The 15,609-nt window shown below is 43.8% G+C and overlaps 1 non-coding gene across 1 annotated transcript; it reads right to left on the reverse strand.

Annotated features, from left to right (window-relative positions):
* Positions 1-786: 786 nt before the first annotated feature.
* Positions 787-872, reverse strand: LOC112438448 (small nucleolar RNA SNORD60). Its single transcript, XR_003026863.1, has one exon. It is a non-coding gene; the product is annotated as a small nucleolar RNA SNORD60 (small nucleolar RNA).
* Between the last annotated feature and the right edge of the window lie 14,737 nt (positions 873-15,609).

A 15,609-nucleotide genomic window follows, 5' to 3' on the forward strand; every position in this document is an offset into this window, starting at 1 on the left:
GGAAGGCCAAGGCAGACAGATAGCTTGAGCCCAGGAGTTTGAGACCAGCCTGGGCAACATACATATAGAGACGAGGTTTTGCTATGTTGTATATGTGTCTGTGTGTGTGTGTGTGTGTGTGTGCGTATGTACAAAAAATTAGCTGGATGTGGTGGCATGCGCCTGTAGTCCCAGCTACTTGGGAGGCTGAGGTGAAAAAATCGTTTGAGTGCCAGAGGCAGAGATTGCAGTGGGCCATGATCACGCCACTGCACTCCAGCCTGGGTGACACAGTGATGCCCTATTTCAAAAAGAAGGCACTTTGCCTGCTCCTGCTCAGAGGCTACTGGGAATGGATGCACGCTGATGCTTCCTACTGAGGTCTGGGTTCAGGGCTCCAACTGCCAAGCCCTGGGACATGTGGCCCCCTTATCTCTGCTTTGAGCTGACAGACTCCTGCCCCCGAGGGTAGGATGCAAGGGGAGATCAAACAGTGATAAGTGAAGTTATAACATCTGTAACATCAACAGGAAGCTCTTTTTGATGGTTTATCACCCACTGGAAAAGGAACCTCTGATTGAGGTCGATAACACACTTTCACCTCCTACCGCACCCCGTAGCCCATTTCGTAAGATAACAGCCTCCTTCCCAAGCCTCCCCACTCTGTGCATAAAGTCTCCTACATTTGTGGGACACAATGTTTCACAGAAAACACAGCTACTCTCTGTAGGATAACTGTTTTCTCTATTTTAAAGTAGGGAATGTTGTGTCAACAGGATTGGGGATTTTTTTTTTCTTTTTTTGCCTAAGCCCCAGGCTTGCAAAATAATAATAAGACTGCACATGCAGCTTTCATATGAAGTGTCAGAAATAGGATTGGGGAATTTTTGACAAGGGAGAAAAAACCCTACTCTCTATGCAATCACTCTAATATATTTTTGCATAATGCCTTGTCTGCATACTTGCATTTAAAAGAATAGTTTTCCACATTATAAGGAAGGATCATTTAAAACCCACCATTCTGGTTATGTCACCCTCTGCTCAGAATTCTCCAGCGGCTTCCCATTGCAATTAGGATGAAACCCATGATCCTGAACAACATCTATAAGGCTTGCCCCCTCTGGTAGCCGCATGCCCTTTTAACTGTATTTCTGCCACTTTGCTTTCTTTTCTGTCTTCACACTCTACCAGGCTTTCAGGATGTTTGCAAATGTGGGTGTCTCTGCATCCAAAGAGTTTTCATAGTACTTGCAATGGCTGCTAAATACTTTGCCTTGCTGGTGGGGCACGGTGGCTCAGGCCTGTAATCCTAGCACTTTGGGAGGCCGAAGAGGCAGTTCACAAGGTCAGGAGTTTGAGACCAGCATGACCAACATGGTGAAACCCCCTCTTTACTAAAAATTCAAAAATTAGCCCGGTGTGGTAGCGCACGCCTGTAATCCCAGCTACTCAGGAGGCTGAGGCAGGAGATTCGCTTGAACCTAGCAGGCAGAGGTTGCAGTGAGTTGAGATCGCACCACTGCACTCCAGCCTGGGCGACATAGCGAGACTCCATCTCAAAAAAATAGAAAAAAAATGCCTTGCTGATCTAACCCTAAATGCCTAACCATTCCTTTGGGTCATCATTCAGTCATTCCCAGGGTTTTACTATTGGCAACTACACTGTGATGGGTACCTTTATACATACTAATTTTTTTGGTTTATTTTAGATTATTTCCTTAATTTAAAGCTCCAGGAGCAGATATTGAAGTTAAAGGAAACGTCTTTATGGCTCTTGCATCATATTGACCTTCTGCTTTCAAGTCCGTTTTACTACACCACTAGCAGCATTTGAGTGTATCTATTTCACTGCAACCTAGATAGCAATGAATTATCATTTTTTCAGTAATTATATACATCTCCACTGGTTTTTAAATGTATTTTTAAAAATCTATTATTAGCAATAAAATATTTTACTATTTTTCAGCACCAGCCACTATATCAGCTGCTTTATATACGCTTCTTTAATCCTCAGAACAACTTTACAAGGAATATATCATGAACGCTATATTAAGGTAAAGAAACTCAAGACTGGGGAGGTTAACTTGCTCAATGTCACAGAATTGTTTAAGTAGCAGAATCAGGATTCAAATTCAGATCACTTATTATTGTTATCATTATTACTTCAAAAGCCATTTGCTTTATGCAATATTTGTTTACTTTCTGCATCCCCCCAGCTAAATGACTTTTTGCACAGTCAACATGTCATGGCTTAGGGTGCAGTCCAGCAGGTCTAGACAGAATGACAACATGGCTTCATGTGTGTCTTTAGGATAGCAGTCTATAGACAGTTGTTTCTTGCCCCCCAGGCACCTCTACCACCCTTCCCCTTCCTTTCAGATTAAACTTTTTATTGATTAAAGGTCTCACTCCATACACCGAAGTTTAACCCTAATGACAAGTGCATTAAAATGTCCACCTTACAGAGTTGTTTAAGATTCAATGAACTCATATGAAGCACTCTGTTAACTAGAAAACACTACAAATATCAGGCTTTGTTATATAACTTTATTTTATTTTTTATTTTTTTGGAGACAGGGTCTCAATCTGTTGCCCATACTGGAGTGCAGTGGCATGATCATGGCTCGCTGCAGCTTCAACCTCCTGGGCTCAAGCCATCCTCCTGCCTCAGCCTCCTGAGTAGCTGGGACTATAGGCCCAAACCACCAAGCTTGGCTAATTTTTAATGTTTAAAAACATTTTTAAAAATATTTTGTAGCTACGAGGTCTCACTATGTTGCCTAAGCTGGTCTCAAAGTCCTGGGCTCAAGGGATCCTCCTGCCTCGGCCTCCCAAAATGCTGGGATTACAGACATGAGCCGCTGCACCCAGCCTGTTATGTAACTTTAAATGTGGGTTAACTATCCCTTACCCAAGATGCTTATGACCAGAAATATTTCAGATTTGGTGGGGAAAGGAGTTGAATATTGGAATATTTTCATATACATAATGAGATATCTTGGGGATGGAACCCAAGCCTGAACACGAAATTCACTTATGTTTCTTATGTACCTTATAGACATAAGATGGAGGTAATTTTATGTAATATTTTGAATAATTTTGTGCATGAAACAAAGTTTGTGTACAGCGAAACCTCAGAAAGCAAAGGTGTCACTATCTCAGCACCCATGTGGACAATCTGGCTATTTGGCATCACCATCATTCATGGCTCTGAATTTACTTGCTACTGATAAGCAATCATTTTCTTCCACTTATTCACAGGTAAGTACTTAACAGAAAAAAAATGTGATGTGCCCTTAATACAGTGAGAAAACAATGTGTTCAGGGTAACTAAGCAACTACGTAGCATCCCTATAATACCTGCACCAGCTGTTAGACAACAGCAGCAACAAGCATCCCCAGGCTTTCAGTCTCCACCTACAATGTTGTAGCCTTGAGTTCCCAGGCTCAAGCAATCTTCCTGCCTTGTGTGGCTAGGCCTACAGGCACTCACCACCATGCCCTGCTAACTTTTTAATTTTTTGTAGAGACAAGGTCTCACTATGTTAACCAAGTTGGTCTTGACCTCCTACCCTCAAGTCATCCTCCCTCCTTCCCCTCCCAAAGTTCTGGGATTACAGATGTGAGCCACCACACCCAGCCTCACCGTGTTGTTTATAGGCACTTACTTTGCAGTATTAATGTCATCTTGATGGTCACCATTATCACAGTCACCTTGAATCAGAACCATTTCAGCTATTTCACCATTGGTCAATGAATGAAGAGCTGTAGTCCCAAGAATGTTAAAAACTTCTTTGACATACACTTCTTCCTGCTTACTTACAGACTCTGAAGGTATATATTTTGCATATATAAAGAGCTTAGACATCTTTTTTTTTCACTTGACATAAGGAATCCTTGCAAGTCATCACTGGCTCACCATCATCACTGAAGATAGTTGCAGGCCAGAGTTCATTCCAGGCATGCACAGCTGTGTTTTTGTGTCGTTGTCTTCCAAGCACTGGCAACAACCTCTTCTCATCATCGGCAAGTGTTTGCATGTAGTAGGGAGTGGACACGATGCATGTATACACCATGCATATTTAACACAGCACCTTAATTCACTCATTTATCCATGTCACAAACATGTATCGAGCACATACTAGGTACAGGCACAATCCCAGCTGGTGAGGATGCAGAGAACAAGACACAGACTTCAATAATTCTGACTTTGCTATTTAAAGCAGAGTTGTGGATGACATGTAATACACAAAACCATGAGATTTTAGAGCAGAAAGGATGCTGGAAATGATCTAATCAAAAATTCTTATAAGGAGATATAAGAAAAATGTAGTCCATATAAGCCATCCTTCAGCTAAATTCCTTTTGAAAACCTTCCACACCCACACTTCTGTTCACTGCTTCCAGGATGCTATTCAAGAAAGTGTTTTTATATTTATTCTTTCCTGGTCTAAGGATATCCTGGTCACATGGCTGAATTAATGAAGTCACATTTGGGGGAAGTACATGGCATAAACATTTTTGATGAGAATTTCAGCTGGAAGATGAGCAGAACAGTTGTCAAGGAACAAGAAAATCTTGCAGTTGTCATCCAGTCTGACTTCCCTGCAGTGGGCGTGAGCCTCTGGTACAAAAGGTTTATGAAACCAAGCATAAAAGATGTCCCTGGGCTGGGTGCAGTGGCTTATGCCTGTAATCCCAGCACTTTGGGAGATCGAGGAGGGTGGATCGCTTCAGCCCAGGAGTTTGAGACCAGCCTGGGCAATATGGAAAAACCCTGTCTTTACAAAAACATAGAAAAATTAGCCGAGGGTGGTGGCACATGCCTGTGCATGCCTGTAGTCCTAACTACTTGGGAAGCTGAGGCAGGAGGATGGCTTGACCCCAGGAGTTTGAGGCTGCAGTGAGCTGTGACCATGCCACAGCACTCCAACCTGGGTGACAGAGCAAAACCCTGTCTCATTAAAAAAAAAAAAAAAGACTCCCTGGTGATCCATGTTTTTTTGTTAGCATAATAATGGACTGGTAGGAAATTCACTTACAGAAAACAACAAGTTTTTGCTTCTCGCAGCAAGTACACTTATGCATGCCTATTGCATTAGCACATCTAAACATAGTTATCCTCTCCTTGGCATCTTTAATTCCTATAAGTGCTGTCTCATCAGCTGTAGTCAGTGTCTTTCTGGGGCAATAACGCCAAGACAGTGATGTTTCATCAGCATTAAAGACTTGTTCTGGCTGTGCACGGTGGCTCATGCCTGTAATCGTAGCACTTGGGAGGCCGAGGCGGGTGGATCACTTGAGGTCAGGAGTTCAAAACCAGCCTAGCCAACATGGTGAAACCCTGTCTCTACTAAAAATACAAAAATGTTAGCCGGGCGTAGTGGTGGGCACCTGTAATCCCAGCTACTGGGAGGCTGAGGCAGGAGAATCGCTTGAACCCAGGAGGTGGAGGTGGCAGTGAGCAGAGATCATGCCACTGCTCTCCAGCCTGGGCAACAGAGTGAGACTCTGTCTCAAAAAAAAAAAAAAAAAAAAGACTTTGGCATCAGATTTCATCACCTGTGACCTTGGCAAACTCACCAGTGAATTTATCTGCTGCTTTATAACCAACAGATGCTTTGTCACCACAATTGTTTAAAAATTTAATGCTGTATCTTTACTTAAATTTCTGCCGCCAGCCTGTTGAATATTCACAGTTCTCTTCAATTTTCAGTCCATCATCATAGATCTCTGCTTGTTTCATGGTCAGCATACCATTAAGTGGCATATGTCCACTGCCAATGATCCACTCTTTTCATACATGATTGAGGTCTTCATTTTTAGCTTTATGTGGTGTTTTTCTATTTTTCATTAACTTCTGTTCATCATATTCAGCACAGGACTCCAACAGTTTATCCTTGTTTCTTCATGTCATATATGCTGGCCATTCCAACACCATACTTTCCAGCAGGATGCTACACACTTACACTGCTGTGCAGTTTCTGCAGCAGCTTGATGTTCCGTGCTATAGATAAACATGAATGCTTCCTCTTTTTCTTATCACTGTTACCCATAGAGATATTTGCAGGCCTTCTGGACATTTTCAACAATATATTTACACCACAGGCAGAGAATGAGCAAAAAAACACAGTGAGTAATGCACACAGTTTTGGCCCCCTGTGGGGCATTGTGGGAACGGGCCATTAACACGTCTGGCCCTGTTATTACCCTTTGTGGGTGTGCCCGGGTGAAGGGAATCTGGGCACGTGCAGAAAAAATACATCACCTATGAGGGGGCTGGGAGGGTCTTTTTCCCTTTGGGAATGTTGAATAAACTGTGTGCTCTGTGCCTACATTTTGACTGAGACCTGTCACATGAGGTCGAATTAGAAGTTTTCTGCCTGTGGCATCATGTCAGCACCCAAAAAGTTCCAGCTTTTGGAGCATTTCAGATTTCAGATTTTCAGAGTAGGGGTACCCAACCTGTAATAATATAAAGGAAACGGGGGATGACTCCTGAGTGCAGGGTTTCCTCTGGGGGTGATGAAAATGGCCTGAAATTGATGGTGGCGCACAACAATGGGTGGTTGCATAACTCTGTGAATATACTAAAAACCACTGAATTGTGCACTTTTAATTGGTGAATTGTATGGTATGTGAATTCTGTCTCATAAGGCTAATAAAAAGAAGCATATAAAACATTTGCTTTGCTACTATGGCCAGTATGCCATCCCTCCAAGTGGCTCTGACATTCATTCATTTATTCATCCATTCATTCATTCTACAGATATTTCTTGATAGTACACTATATATGTGGCTCTGTGCTAAGCACTGGGATACAGAGTTGAAGAAGATAGACATTGTCCCTATCCTCATGCTATTGGGAACATAGACTTTAGATAAAAAATTGCACTGAGGTGTGATGAATTTTGTATTATGGAAAGTTAAAAGGAGACAAGGAACATACAGCAGAGGGTCCTATCACAGTCTTTGGTCAGAGAAGGTCCCAGCTCTGATCTAGGGAGTGGAAGGAGGATTTTGGGCAGAGGAAAGAGCATAAAGTCCCATGAGAGAGAAAGTGCCCAGTGCATTTGAAAAACTGAGAGCCAGCCAAGATAGAGGGGAGCGGGTACGAGGCAGTGAGGAGTGACGAGGCTGCAAAGGTGGGAATGGGCCAGATTACGGAGGCCCTTCTATGCTGTGTTAAGGAGTCTGGATTTAACCAACAGATAGTGGTAGCCCATTGAAGGCTAGTTGGTCAGTCAAAAGGAGGCAAGATTAAGTTCCTTTTAGAGGAACCCTCTGGTTGCAATGTGGAGAATAGACTGGAGGAGATAAAGAGGCCATTAAACAGATGTTTTAAATATGTAGGAGGTAGAAATGATAGGATTTGGTGATTGAACTACTTTGAATGGAGGTGGGAAGGAGAGAATTCCAGGGTGACTCACAGATTTCCAGCTTGGGCAAGTGGGTTGGTTGCACGTGACAGGGAGTCATGGAGGAACAGCGGGATACTTTCGTTTCAGATGTGTTGAGTTTGAGAACACGGGGCCCAGTATGCATAGTGACAAAAACTCAGACTCCGAAGCCCAACAGGCCCTTCCACCTTATTGCTGTGTGATCTTGGAGAAGTTACCTAAGCTGTCTGTGACTCCACTTCTTAGAGATGATAATAATAATAATACTAGCTTTCTCAAGTGCAGTCATGAGAGTTATGAGTTAATATATGTGAAATACTTACAATGTGTCTGGCACACTTAAAGACTATACAAGTGTTTATCATCATCATCATGATTGTTGCTATGATATGCCCAAAAGATGAGTCCAGGAAACAGATGTATGCACCTGTCTGCTGCTGGCAATGTAGATTTTAGTGGCATCAGCAAGCAAATGGCACCTGAAGCCTTGGGAGTAGAGTGAGAGGGCAAAGGGCCAGGACAGAGCCCTGAGGTGCTCCCACATCAGAGACAGGTAGAGCCTGCCAAGGAGATCCCAAAGGCCTGGTAAAGACACAGGAGGAGCCAGGCATGGTGGCTTATGCCTGTAATCTCAGCACTTTGGGAGGCCAAGGTAGGTGGATTGCTTGAATCCAGGAGTTTGTGACCAGCCTGGGGAATATGGTGAAACCCTGTCTCTACCAAAAATACAAAACTTAGCTGCCCATGGTAGTGCACGCTTATAGTCCCAGCTACTTGGGGGGTTGAGGCGGGGTGAGGGGGATTGCTTGAGTCCAGAAGGTTAAGGTTGCCGTGAGCTGTGATCACACCACTGCACTCCAGCCTAGGTGACAGAGCGAGACCCTGTCTCAAAAAAAAAAAAAAAAAAAGACACAGGAGGAATGTGGTGGGTGTATACAGATGCTGAGCCATGAGGAGCAGTCATAAATGTTAGGGCTTCTGGCTGTCACCCTGCTTTCTTTGGGCAGTAAAGACCACCTCCAGTTGTGGTGTTTCAGGGGACATGCTGGAATTCAGTAAATTGAGTTTTTAATATCTATGCCCAGAAACATATTTTCAGAGTACATTACAGGAATATGGTATTTTTACAAAGCCTAAAATACATCCTCTTTTTTTTCTTTTTGAGATGGAGTCTTGCTGTGTTGCCCAGGCTGGAGTGCAGTGGCACGATCTCGGCTCACTGCAACCTCCGCCTCCCAGGTTCAAGCTATTCTCCTGCCTCAGCCTCCCGAGTAGCTAGGATTACAGGCTCTTACCACTATGCCTGGCTAATTTTTTTGTATTTTTAGTAGAGACAGGGTTTCACCGTGTTAGCCAGGATGGTCTCGAACTCTTGACGTTGTGATCCACCCACCTCGGCCTCCCAAAGTGCTGGGATTATAGGCGTGAATCACCGCGCCCGGCCCATTGTCTTATAAAAACAAGAATCCTCTTGTAATAAGGGCCATGTTTCTATGTTCATCAGTTTTGTATGTTTGGACCTTTGTACATTGAATGTGTCCTTTCTTCCTTCTGGGCTAGATTTTCTTCCACTGTTTTGTGCCATTTTAAATTCCTACCTAGATCATCAGCTCCTTAAGGAAATGAAAAATTAGGGGCGGCATGAAAGACTTATTTGTTGCGTTCCTGTTTATGAGGATCTGTTGCTAAATGGTACCTGAGACAGGTTCTAAAAAAAAGGGTTTTAACTCATATGGCTTCTTCCATCTAATGATGGCAAAATACGCCTACTGATTTAGTCCATTCAATTGACCAATGGGAAATAATCCTTTATAACATAAGCAGTTATAATCAGTTGTTAATTTTTTACACTTTCTTTTTCTTTTTCTTTTTTTTTTTTGAGTTGGTGGACAGGGAGCGTCTCACTTTGTTACTGAGGCTAGAGTGCAGTGGCACGATCATAGCTCACTGCAGTCTCAGCCTCCTGGGCTCAAGGGATCCTCCTGCCTCAGCTTCCCTAGTAGCTAGGACCACAGGCATGCACCACCAGGCCTGGCTACTTTTTATTATTTTTTTGTAGAGATGTGGTCTCGCCATGTTGCCCAGACTGGTCTTGAACTGCCGGCCTTAAGAGATCCTCTCACCTTGCCCTCCCAAAGTGCTGGGATGACAAATGTGAGTCACTGCTCAAGGCCTTTTTTTTTTTTTTTGCATTTTCAACAGCATCTTATAGTTTACAGAATATTATCATATAATATCATCAGTATGATAGTTAATATTGAGTGTCAATTTGATTGGATTGAAGGACGCAAAGTATTGTTCCTGGGTATGTCTATGAGAATGTTGCCAAAGGAGATTAACATTTGAGTCAGTGGACTGGGAGAAGCAGACCCACCCACAATCCGGGTGGACCCATCTAATCTGCTGCCAGAGTGGCTAGAATAAAAGCTGGCAGAGGAACCGTGAAGGGCTAGACTGGCCTGAGTCTTCCGGCCTTCATCTTTCTATCGTGCTGGATTCTTCCTGCCCTTGAACATTAGACTCCAAGTTCTTCAGCTTTTGGACTCTTGGACTTATACCAGTAGGGTGCCAGGGGCTCTCAGACCTTCAACCACAGACTGAAGGCTGCACTGTTGGCTTCCCTACTTATGAGGTTTTGGGACTCCGGCTGGCTTCCTTGTTCCTCATCTTACAGATGGCTTATTGTGAGACTTCACCTTGTGATCGTGTGAGTCAATACTCCTTAATAAATTCCCCTTTATATATACGTATATCTTATTAGTTCTGTCCCTCTAGAGAACCCTAATAAAATCAGCCAATACCTGTCAATATCATTATTATTTCAATTTTACAGGTGAGAAAGCCTGGACTTATAGAAATTAGTTACTTTGCCAAGTGTTGTACACAGTAAGTGAAGGGCCAAGACTGACGGCTGATAGGACAGGGGTGACCAGTGGTGGGGAGGGTAGTGGGAGCAGTCCATCCTAGAATCTGGCATTCAAGGGGCACATTGTCTGTGGAGGATTTAAAAATAATAAAACCAACTAAAGGCAGTCTGCTTTTTATGGTCACCAGGCGCCAGCAATTCTAAATTTCAGTGACAAAATATTCCTCCTCACTGGACACGAGAAGCTGGCTTCTCCTATTCCCCAGTACAGTAGAAACATTAAGAGAGCAAGCGAGCCTCATTTCCAGACACATGGGAGATTTCTCTCAGGACTGTGCAAAGCATTTCATGTTCCAAGACCCTGCCTTTGTTAAAACATAGATGCATTTTTTTTCTTTGGGGATGTTCAGAGCCTTCCAGAATTATGCTTTCCCAAGAGAGATAACAACAGTCACATAGCCAAACGTCTAGCAGTGCTTCTGCCTACCAAACAGAATTTCCTGAGAATCTTCTGGAAAAGCAGTGCCCAGTCACTCATTCTGCAAAATGCACTCAGCAGCTCCTCTGAGAGAAGCCGTGGATATAGGGGGATGGCAGGAGAGAAAGGCAGCTCTCCCAGCCAGGCGGGTGAGGGGCAGGACTATGGACCCTTCTACTGAGGGCGAGCTGGTAGAATTTCTCTCAATGCTCAAGACCGAGGAGTTTATCATTCCCTTGACCCCTGGGCTTTAGCTGGAAATGTTCAGAATTCCCCCATCCTAACTGAGAAGGGCAGTTGCTTGCCCCAAACCCACAAAGACTAATTCTTTTTTTTTTTAATAGTAAATGCTATTTTTTTCTGTTGGATTTTATAGTATTGCTAAAAAGTAACGGTGAATTTATACATATATGTGGTTATCTTCATATGTAAACAATAGCATGTATTTGATGTTGAAATAAAGAATTTTATTTGTCCATCCTCTAAGCTCCCAAGGAAATTGAAAATACCCGAATACTGGCTTAATCCAAGTTTTTACTATTCATGTAATTTTTAAAAATAGGTAAAAGCTGGTTTTATACCAGCCCTCGAAAGTTGTAGAGCAGCTGTATCTGGTAGGCAGAATACGTACTCAATGAAAATGTCGGTGCAGACAGAACAGGCTTCAGTAGATGTTTATAGATGTTTTCACATGTTACAAATTAAAGTATATTCACCTCCAGTGCACAAAGACTAATTCTGTATTGAAGGGTCCCTCAGCTGCTAGGGTGACCAGCAGTCCAGGCCTGAGGGCTTTCCTGGAACCTGAATCTTTCAATGCTAAAACTACGACAGTCCCAGGCCAACCAGGATGGTTGGTCATTCTTCTAGTTGCTGAGATTTTGAAATCAATATTTAGTGTTCATTCTACTGTTATTGGAATTGCCTTGAGCCCTGGCTCGGGACGTTGAGGGCCTGGGCAGTGTCTTTATTTTATATATCTACAGAAGCCAGAACAAAGGCAAGCTTACCTATGAAGCCCAGTAAGATCCTGCGGTAGGTTTTCTCAACAGCAGTGTTATGGACATTTGGGGCTAGATAATTCTCTTTTGTGGGGCTCTGTCCTGTGCGTTGAAAGATGTTTAGCAGCATTACTGCCCTCTATGCATTAGATGCCAGTAGCATGTTCCCCACTCAGGTGTGACAATCAAAACACGCTTTAGGAATTGCAAATATTCACTGGGATGGGGGTAAGGGTGGCAAACTCACCCCTAGTTGGGAAGTACTGCCCAAGAGAGACGTCTCTTACTGCCTCATTAAGCATTTGGAGCTGTTAAACACAAATCAAGGCAACCAGAAAGGGCATCCTGGCTTCAGGCTGGGCATAACCATCCCATTTGCCACATGAAAGTCTAGTGGCTACTCTGCACCCTTTCTGGGTAGAAGCAGAGTTAGTTTGGTCATGGGGCCCCCTGTGGGATAGTGTTGCCCAGACAGGTACCCCTTTAAACCAGCTCTTCCCACAGAGTGTCACAAAGAATGCTTCTTGTCCTATGGGATGCACCCTGGGGAAATAAAAGAGAGTTTGAAGAATACTATCTGGATATTCACAAAGTACCTTATACAATGAGTGCTCTGAGAAGTGCTGAAATAAAGAAACCTGTTTAAAATTTCCACCAAGTTTTATGCTGAGGTCAACCTATCCATTAAGATTTATATACAATTGGCTCAATCCCTTGAACTGTAGCGTCTTTAGATACTCTGCGGCCCATCCTGAGATTCTGAGAATTTCCAGAGGGTTTATCTTCTCAAGGTCACTTCAACTCTGAGTTCAGCCTCCGTTTAAATTCTCCAGCTCATTCATAGTGCACCTCTTACCACTTCCCCCTTATTTTTGCTCTATGCTGATTGAGTTGTGGATTTCAGTCCCCTCTTCATGAATTTCCCTTCCCAAAAATACCCTAAAAGGCATGTCTGTGTTCAGTGGCTTTACTGAGGTTTGTGGTAGTGAAAGCCTTTTACATCTCCATAATTTTAGCCCCTTTTCCCTCTCAAAACTTTCCTCTTATCTCCCTCGCCCCCTCCACCCTACCCCAACTCAACTCTCCTCACTTTATTGTACAAAACAACTTTGCTTTCCTCTCCTTATTTGGTCTTGAACCTACTTTTACATTTTCAAAGCCTCATTAACAGGTAACCACATAATACGTCGTCCAAACTATGACACTTTTGAGATTGAAAGTGGGCCTAGTAATAACTTTGCTGGCCAACAGGTGTACAGCAGGAAAATCTTAGGCAATCAGGTCACATGGGCTGTCTGCCCTGCACTTGCAGGTCATCAACATAGAAAAGACGCAGAAGCACAGAAATGTTAGTTTCCTTTCTACCTTCTCCTTCCCTCTCCAGTCCCCGTAAGTGGAATGGAGCCATGGAGTACGTATTTTCTTATCGATGTGAACCATTCCACCCTCCTTAGAAGACAGAAGTAGCTGTCATCTGTTGCAGGTGCAACTGGCTGGGGCTGGCGTCACAGATGGTAAAAGAATTTACCAAGACAGTAGTGAGTTAAAGAAAGCGAGCTCATTACAGGGAGAATATGTTGCAAGGAGGCAATGGGCAGCACGGCAGAGAAGGGGCTGTCTGCAAAGAGGCAGGGACTGGAGGGAAGTTTTCTAGGGTTGTACTGGAGGGGGTGTGTGCAGAATGAGGTTGTGCTGTTGGGGCTATGTGTGGAGTGAGGTATTTGGGAACAGGATGTCCTGCCAGTGGGTTGTCAGTGATGAGCTGTCTGGCAGAAAAATTGCTCTCCCCACCTGGGGCCCCCTCCAGGTTGTTGCTCACTTATCTTATTAGGAATCCACATCATCAGCTTTGGTTTTAAATGAAAATTTCTTCTTCTACATTACCCTTTGCTTATTCATCATTTTCCAAACTTATTTGATCATAGGTCTCATTTAATCTCTCTATCCCTACACCCATTAATGTCTCTCATAACTAGAAAAATACACTTTGGGAAACTTTGAGCTCAGAGCTAGGAAGAACTATCTACATTGCCACTAAAATCTCCTAGGATGATGACAGGATTAGGGTGGAGAGACCGGGAATCACGTTCTAGAGTCCCCTGTGGAACCAGAATGAAATCTGATGCCTCTGACAGACTGAATGGACCCCTCTTGGCCCAGATCACCCAGAAAAACTTTAAGTTTCCCTGGCTTTGATGAGATAGGAGGTTAGATATGCCTCAGTACCCCCTCTTTGTGTTGTTACCAGACTTTCTAAGAGATAAACAGAAACCAATATCTGAAAAACAAAGACTGGAAGATCCTTCCATGGACTTCAGCAGATCACCTGACACCATGGCCAGACTCCACTCCCTTATCACAGGTTCACCATGAAAACTGAGCGGCCTGACAAAGAATTCCGTCCTGTCCTGATAACTGACCACCAACCACTGACTGGCTCTGGCTGGTTTACAGAGATTAAGCACAAAGTGGCTTTGTGCCTTATGTTTCACCTTTTGACATACAGAGCCTAAATTTACTGCATTTTAATACTGTCTCTACAAATATGGGTCATATGTAACATATATGTTTATGCACTACACATGCATTAGGACCCCTCATAAATATTTATAAGATTGTCCTATAACCTACTGAATATATATGTACAGCCAGTCTCACTAAGCATAAATCTCAGCCTCTCCGTTCTGTCTCTGAAGTGTCTGCTTTCAGTTTCAGCCAGAGGCTCCACTTCCCTGCCTGTAGGTTGTAACCCTTTTTTTTTTGAGACAGAGTCTCTCTCTTGTTGCCCAGGCTGGAGTGCAGTGGTGCAATCTCGGCTCACTGCAACCTTGACGTCCCAGGTTCAAGCGATTCTTCTGCCTCAGCCTCCCGAGTAGCTGGGATTACAGGCATGTGCCACCACACCCGGCTTATTTTTGTATTTTTAGTAGAGACAGGGTTTCACCATGTTGGTCAGGCTGGTCTCAAACTCCTGGCCTCAAGTGATCCGTCCGCCTCGGCCTTCCAAAATACTGGGATTACAGGCGTGAGCCACTGCGCCTGGCCCAGGTTGTAACCTTTTATAAGAAAGAGAGTTCTCCTTTTTTAAAATTTAAAGATATCAATAATTTTAAGTAGACACCCCTATAAATTAGGGGAATGTCTAGTTAATAGATAAGAGATTCGCAGATAAGAGCAACAAGACTGTAGAGAGTGGTAGAACCAGAGGCATACGCCTCCAAAGACCAGGGCTCTGGAGGGATTCTCCATGGAATATGCTGGGAAACACTGCCTGCAGTCACTGATTCCCAAACTCAGGTACTGATTTGAATGAGAATCTTCAGAAATCCCTGGAGGGACCAAAGGTGCTGAACACATCCAGCCAGTGATCTTCCCGGTCCCTGTGTGTCATGGCAGTCTAAACAGTGGTTCTTCTTTTTGGTCCCTCTAGTCCTGGGGCCAAGACCAGTCCTGGCTAAAGCAGATACAGGCCACTGAAAAACTGAAAAACCGATGGTTGGGTTCCCACTGCCTTCTGCGCCCCTTCTGTGCAATGTCCCACGCTTCCCACCCTATCACCAAGACCAGACCAAGATGAGGGTGCAGAGGAAGCAGCTGCCCATTCTGAGACCGAATATGGATGGAGAGGCAGGTTCCCAACATGCTGGTCCTGGTGAGAGGCCTAAGACTTGTTGAGTCCCTGATCCCTGTTTTCCCACAGGCAGGACTTTCCTATCCCTATCCTCTCATCACCTCTAACTATCATGCCCATTAGACTTCTCCCTAGATGGGAGAAGATAAAAGAAGAGGTGGGGTTGCCAGAGCAAGACTCAAGGTAGAAGGCTTCTGGCCTTGTTAGTACTTGACCAACCTCTCCAGGAACCTTTCCCACTGCCACCATTGGTC

Source organism: Pan paniscus, chromosome 1 (genome assembly GCF_029289425.2).
Source record: "Pan paniscus chromosome 1, NHGRI_mPanPan1-v2.0_pri, whole genome shotgun sequence".
In the NCBI taxonomy this organism is placed as follows: Eukaryota; Metazoa; Chordata; class Mammalia; order Primates; family Hominidae; genus Pan; species Pan paniscus.